Source organism: Vanacampus margaritifer, unplaced genomic scaffold (assembly GCF_051991255.1).
Source record: "Vanacampus margaritifer isolate UIUO_Vmar unplaced genomic scaffold, RoL_Vmar_1.0 HiC_scaffold_130, whole genome shotgun sequence".
Taxonomy (NCBI): Eukaryota; Metazoa; Chordata; class Actinopteri; order Syngnathiformes; family Syngnathidae; genus Vanacampus; species Vanacampus margaritifer.
The window spans coordinates 20,001-27,500 of record NW_027520840.1 but is presented as its reverse complement, the minus strand read 5'-3'; positions in this window follow the sequence as shown (position 1 = coordinate 27,500).

Below are 7,500 nucleotides of genomic sequence, written 5' to 3'. Positions count from 1 at the left end.
CTGTGTTCGGGGCTTGTTGCTGGTCGTTGGTGCCTGTGTTCGGGGCTTGTTGCTGGTCGTTGGTGCCTGTGTTCGGGGCTTGTTGCTGGTCGTTGGTGCCTGTGTTCGGGGCTTGTTGCTGGTCGTTGGTGCCTGTGTTCGGGGCTTGTTGCTGGTCGTTTGGTGCCTGTGTTCGGGGCTTGTTGCTGGTCGTTGGTGCCTGTGTTCGGGGCTTGTTGCTGGCCGTTGGGGCCTGTGTTCGGGGCTTGTTGCTGGCCGTTGGTGCCTGTGTTCGGGGCTTGTTGCTGGTCGTTGGTGCCTGTGTTCGGGGCTTGTTGCTGGCCGTTGGGGCCTGTGTTCGGGGCTTGTTGCTGGCCGTTGGTGCCTGTGTTCGGGGCTTGTTGCTGGTCGTTGGTGCCTGTGTTCGGGGCTTGTTGCTGGTCGTTGGTGCCTGTGTTCGGGGCTTGTTGCTGGTCGTTGGTGCCTGTGTTCGGGGCTTGTTGCTGGTCGTTGGTGCCTGTGTTCGGGGCTTGTTGCTGGTCGTTGGTGCCTGTGTTCGGGGCTTGTTGCTGGTCGTTGGTGCCTGTGTTCGGGGCTTGTTGCTGGTCGTTGGTGCCTGTGTTCGGGGCTTGTTGCTGGTCGTTGGTGCCTGTGTTCGGGGCTTGTTGCTGGTCGTTGGTGCCTGTGTTCGGGGCTTGTTGCTGGTCGTTGGTGCCTGTGTTCGGGGCTTGTTGCTGGTCGTTGGTGCCTGTGTTCGGGGCTTGTTGCTGGTCGTTGGTGCCTGTGTTCGGGGCTTGTTGCTGGTCGTTGGTGCCTGTGTTCGGGGCTTGTTGCTGGCTGTTGGGGCCTGTGTTCGGGGCTTGTTGCTGGTTGTTGGCGGGGCTCCATGATGGCGGGTGACCAGGGGCGACTGGCGGGTGACCAGGGGTCAAAATCGGCTGGCGGGTGCCCAGGGGTTGACATTGGATGGCGGGTGACCAGGGGTCAAAATCGGCTGGCGGGTGCCCAGGGGTTGACATTGGATGGAGGGTGCCCAGGGGTCAAAATCGACTGGCGGGTGCCCAGGGGTTGACATTGAATGGCGGGTGCCCAGGGGTCGAAATCGACTGGCGGGTGCCCAGGGGTTGACATTGGATGGCGGGTGCCCAGGGGTCGAAATCGACTGGCGGGTGCCCAGGGGTTGACATTGGATGGCGGGTGCCCAGGGGTCGAAATCGACTGGCGGGTGCCCAGGGGTTGACATTGGATGGCGGGTGCCCAGGGGTCGAAATCGACTGGCGGGTGCCCAGGGGTTGACATTGGATGGCGGGTGCCCAGGGGTCGAAATCGACTGGCGGGTGCCCAGGGGTTGACATTGGATGGCGGGTGCCCAGGGGTCGAAATCGACTGGCGGGTGCCCAGGGGTTGACATTGGATGGCGGGTGCCCAGGGGTCGAAATCGACTGGCGGGTGCCCAGGGGTTGACATTGGATGGCGGGTGCCCAGGGGTCGAAATCGACTGGCGGGTGCCCAGGGGTTGACATTGGATGGCGGGTGCCCAGGGGTTGACATTGGATGGCGGGTGCCCAGGGGTCAAAATCGACTGGCGGGTGCCCAGGGGTTGACATTGGATGGCGGGTGCCCAGGGGTCGAAATCGACTGGCGGGTGCCCAGGGGTTGACATTGGATGGCGGGTGCCCAGGGGTCGAAATCGACTGGCGGGTGCCCAGGGGTTGACATTGGATGGCGGGTGCCCAGGGGTCAAAATCGACTGGCGGGTGCCCAGGGGTTGAAATTGACCAGGGGGAGAGCGCCTGCCATAGCCGAAATAGGAGCGCTATGGGCGGCCTGCCTCAGCAGATTTGGCCCCCCAAATCCTGGTTCTCAAAAATTTTCAAAGTCAACTTTTTTCAAAATATTTTCAGAGTGCCACTTCCCAGGGGGATTCTCGCCTGCCATAGCCGAAATAGGAGCGCCATGGGCGGCCTCAGTGAGCACATTTGGCCCCCCCATCCTGGAGCGCCATGGACCAGGGGGAGAGCGCCTCTCTTTGGGGCTTGTTGCTGGCTGTTGGCGGGGCTCCATGGACCAGGGGGAGAGCGCCATGGACCAGGGGGAGAGCGCCTCTCTTCGGGGCTTGATGCCTGTTGGCGGGGCTCCATGGACCAGGGGGAGAGCGCCTCTCTGTGGGGCTTGTTGCTGGCTATTGGCGGGGCTCCATGGACCAGGGGGGAGAGCGCCTCTCTTTGGGGCTTGTTGCTGGCTGTTGGCGGGGCTCCATGGACCAGGGGGAGAGCGCCATGGACCAGGGGGAGAGCACCTGCCATAGCCGAAATAAGAGCACTATAGGCGGCCGCCCTCAGCACATTTGGCCCCCCAAATCCTGGTTCTCAAAAATTTTCAAAGTCAACTTTTTTCAAAATATTTTCAGAGTGCCACTTCCCAGGGGGATTCTCGCCTGCCATAGCCGAAATAGGAGCGCCATGGGCGGCCTCAGTGAGCACATTTGGCCCCCCCATCCTGGAGCGCCATGGACCAGGGGGAGAGCGCCTCTCTTTGGGGCTTGTTGCTGGCTGTTGGCGGGGCTCCATGGACCAGGGGGAGAGCGCCATGGACCAGGGGGAGAGCGCCTCTCTTCGGGGCTTGATGCCTGTTGGCGGGGCTCCATGGACCAGGGGGAGAGCGCCTCTCTTTGGGGCTTGTTGCTGGCTATTGGCGGGGCTCCATGGACCAGGGGGAGAGCGCCTCTCTTTGGGGCTTGTTGCTGGCTGTTGGCGGGGCTCCATGGACCAGGGGGAGAGCGCCATGGACCAGGGGGAGAGCACCTGCCATAGCCGAAATAAGAGCACTATAGGCGGCCGCCCTCAGCACATTTGGCCCCCCAATCCTGGTTCTCAAATTTTTTCAAAGTCAACTTTTTTCGAAATATTTTCAGAGTGCCACCTCCAGCGGGGGCTCTCGCCTGCCATAGCCGAAATAAGAGCACTATGGGCGGCCGCCCTCAGCACATTTGGCCCCCCCATCCTGGAGCGCCATGGACCAGGAGGAGAGCGCCTCTCTTCGGGGCTTGATGCCTGTTGGCGGGGCTCCATGGACCAGGGGGAGAGCGCCTCTCTTTGGGGCTTGTTGCTGGCTGTTGGCGTGGCTCCATGGACCAGGGGGAGAGCGCCATGGACCAGGGGGAGAGCACCTGCCATAGCCGAAATAAGAGCACTATAGGCGGCCGCCCTCAGCACATTTGGCCCCCCCATCCTGGAGCGCCATGGACCAGGAGGAGAGCGCCTCTCTTCGGGGCTTGATGCCTGTTGGCGGGGCTCCATGGACCAGGGGGAGAGCGCCTCTCTTTGGGGCTTGTTGCTGGCTGTTGGCGTGGCTCCATGGACCAGGGGGAGAGCGCCATGGACCAGGGGGAGAGCACCTGCCATAGCCGAAATAAGAGCACTATAGGCGGCCGCCCTCAGCACATTTGGCCCCCCCATCCTGGAGCGCCATGGACCAGGAGGAGAGCGCCTCTCTTCGGGGCTTGATGCCTGTTGGCGGGGCTCCATGGACCAGGGGGAGAGCGCCTCTCTTTGGGGCTTGTTGCTGGCTGTTGGCGTGGCTCCATGGACCAGGGGGAGAGCGCCATGGACCAGGGGGAGAGCACCTGCCATAGCCGAAATAAGAGCACTATAGGCGGCCGCCCTCAGCACATTTGGCCCCCCCATCCTGGAGCGCCATGGACCAGGGGGAGAGCGCCTCTCTTCGGGGCTTGATGCCTGTTGGCGGGGCTCCATGGACCAGGGGGAGAGCGCCTCTCTTTGGGGCTTGTTGCTGGCTGTTGGCGTGGCTCCATGGACCAGGGGGAGAGCGCCATGGACCAGGGGGAGAGCACCTGCCATAGCCGAAATAAGAGCACTATAGGCGGCCGCCCTCAGCACATTTGGCCCCCCCCATCCTGGAGCGCCATGGACCAGGGGGAGAGCGCCTCTCTTCGGGGCTTGATGCCTGTTGGCGGGGCTCCATGGACCAGGGGAGAGAGCGCCTCTCTTTGGGGCTTGTTGCTGGCTGTTGGCGTGGCTCCATGGACCAGGGGGAGAGCGCCATGGACCAGGGGGAGAGCACCTGCCATAGCCGAAATAAGAGCACTATAGGCGGCCGCCCTCAGCACATTTGGCCCCCCCATCCTGGAGCGCCATGGACAAGGGGGAGAGCGCCTCTCTTCGGGGCTTGTTGCTGGCTGTTGGCGGGGCTCCATGTACCAGGGGGAGAGCGCCATGGACCAGGGGGAGAGTGCCTCTCTTCGGGGCTTGATGCCTGTTGGCGGGGCTCCATGGACCAGGGAGAGAGCGCCTCTCTTTGGGGCTTGTTGCTGGCTGTTGACGGGGCTCCATGGACCGGGGGGAAAGCGCCATGGACCAGGGGGAGAGCGCCTGCCATAGCCGAAATAGGAGCACTATAGGCGGCCGCCCTCAGCACATTTGGCCTGTCGCCGCTGTCCGCTGGCCGCTGTCCGCTGGCCGCTGTCCGCTGGCCGCTGTCCGCTGGCCGCTGTCCGCTTTCCCCTTTACTTTCAGCACTTTCAGCACTTTCAGCACTTCCAGCACTTCCAGCACTTCCAGCACTTCCAGCACTTCCAGCTCTTCCCCCTCTTTCCCTTCTTCCAACTGCGGGCGCGCCGGGCGCACAGGGGCTCGTGCGGAGGGGTGTGTGTGCGTGCATGTGCCGAACAAGGAGGAGAGCGCCTCACTTCGGGGCTTGTCGCTGGCCGTCGGCGGGGCTCCAAGGACCAGGGGGAGAGCGCCTCTCTTTGGGGGCTTGATGCTGGCTGTTGGCGCGTGTCTTCGGGGCTCCACGGACCAGTGGGAGAGCGCCTGTCTTCGGGGCTTGATGCTGGCCGTTTGCGGGACTCCATGGACCAGGGGGAGAGCGCCATGGACCAGGGGGAGAGCGTCTCTCTTCAGGGCTTGACCAGGGCTCCAATCTTCCCATTGAAATGAATGGCGGGTGACCAGGCGTCCAAATCCCCCATTGAAATGAAGGCCGGGTGCCCAGGGCTCCAATCTCCCCAGTGAAATGAATGGCGGGTGACCAGGCGTCCAAATCCCCCATTGAAATGAAGGCCGGGTGCCCAGGGCTCCAATCTCCCCATTGAAATGAATGGCGGGTGACCAGGCGTCCAAATCCCCCATTGAAATGAAGGCCGGGTGCCCAGGGCTCCAATCTCCCCAGTGAAATGAATGGCGGGTGACCAGGCGTCCAAATCCCCCATTGAAATGAAGGCCGGGTGCCCAGGGCTCCAATCTCCCCAGTGAAATGAATGGCGGGTGACCAGGCGTCCAAATCCCCCATTGAAATGAAGGCCGGGTGCCCAGGGCTCCAATCTCCCCAGTGAAATGAATGGCGGGTGACCAGGCGTCCAAATCCCCCATTGAAATGAAGGCCGGGTGCCCAGGGCTCCAATCTCCCCATTGAAATGAATGGCGGGTGACCAGGCGTCCAAATCCCCCATTGAAATGAAGGCCGGGTGCCCAGGGCTCCAATCTCCCCAGTGAAATGAATGGCGGATGACCAGGCGTCCAAATCCCCCATTGAAATGAAGGCCGGGTGACCAGGGCTCCAATCTCCCCATTGAAATGAATGGCGGGTGACCAGGCGTCCAAATCCCCCATTGAAATGAAGGCCGGGTGACCAGGCGTCCAAATCCCCCCATTGAAATGAATGGCGGGTGACCAGGCGTCCAAATCCCCCATTGAAATGAAGGCCGGGTGCCCAGGGCTCCAATCTCCCCATTGAAATGAATGGCGGGTGACCAGACGTCCAAATCCCCCATTGAAATGAAGGCCGGATGCCCAGGGCTCCAATCTCCCCATTGAAATGAATGGCGGGTGACCAGACGTCCAAATCCCCCATTGAAATGAAGGCCGGATGCCCAGGGCTCCAATCTCCCCATTGAAATGAATGCCGGGTGACCAGGCGTCCAAATCCCCCCATTGAAATGAATGGCGGGTGACCAGGCGTCCAAATCCCCCATTGAAATGAAGGCCGGGTGCCCAGGGCTCCAATCTCCCCATTGAAATGAATGGCGGGTGACCAGACGTCCAAATCCCCCATTGAAATGAAGGCCGGATGCCCAGGGCTCCAATCTCCCCATTGAAATGAATGCCGGGTGACCAGGCGTCCATATCCCCCCCCATTGAAATGAATGACGGGTGACCAGGCAGGCGAGAGCCCCCGCTGCAGAGGCTCCAGAGGTGGCACTCTGAAAATATTTCAAAAAAAGTTGACTTTGAAATTTTTGGAGAACCAGGATTTGGGGGGGGGGGGGCAAATGTGCTGAGGCAGGCCGCCCATAGTGCTCCTATTTCGGCCTGGGCGCGCCAGAGCACCCCCCTGGAAGTGGCACTCTGAAAATAATTAAAAAAAAATGACTTTGAAATTTTTTGAGAACCAGGATTTGGGGGGGGCAAATGTGCTGAGGCAGGCCGCCCATAGTGCTCCTATTTCGGCCTGGGCGCGCCAGAGCACCCCCCTGGAAGTGGCACTCTGAAAATAATTAAAAAAAAATGACTTTGAAAATTTTTGAGAACCAGGATTTGGGGGGGGCAAATGTGCTGAGGCAGGCCGCCCATAGTGCTCCTATTTCGGCCTGGGCGCGCCAGAGCACCCCCCTGGAAGTGGCACTCTGAAAATAATTAAAAAAAAATGACTTTGAAATTTTTTGAGAACCAGGATTTGGGGGGGGGCAAATGTGCTGAGGCAGGCCGCCCATAGTGCTCCTATTTCGGCCTGGGCGCGCCAGAGCACCCCCCTGGAAGTGGCACTCTGAAAATAATTAAAAAAAAATGACTTTGAAAATTTTTGAGAACCAGGATTTGGGGGGGGCAAATGTGCTGAGGCAGGCCGCCCATAGTGCTCCTATTTCGGCCTGGGCGCGCCAGAGCACCCCCCTGGAAGTGGCACTCTGAAAATAATTCGAAAAAAGATGACTTTGAAAATTTTTGAGAACCAGGATTTGGGGGGGCAAATCTGCTCAGGCAGGCCGCCCATAGTGCTCCTATTTCGGCCTGGGCGAGCCAGAGCCCCCCCTGGAAGTGCCCCATTCATTTTCAATGGCCGGGTGACCAGGCGTCGAAAAATGCCATAGGAAATGAATGGGGCCCATTCATTTTCAATGGCCGGGTGACCAGGGGGCCAGTACCACCTGCCGCCATTAGGGGCGCTGTAGATAGGGGACCTCGTCCCCCCATTCGAGAGGTTTGCCCCCAAACCTCAAAATGTATGGGGTACAATATCAGGAGCGAGCTTTTTAAGACGAAAAATTTTCAGAGTCAACTTTCTTCGAAATATTTTCAGAGTGCCACTTCCCAGGGGGATTCTCGCTTGCCAAGGATAAGAGCACTATGGGCGGCCTGCCTCAACACATTTGGCCCCCCCAAATCCTGGTTCTCAAAAATTTTCAAAGTCAACTTTTTTCGAAATATTTTCAGAGTGCCACTTCCCAGGGGGATTCTCGCTTGCCAAGGCCGAGATAAGAGCACTATGGGCGGCCTGCCTCAGCAC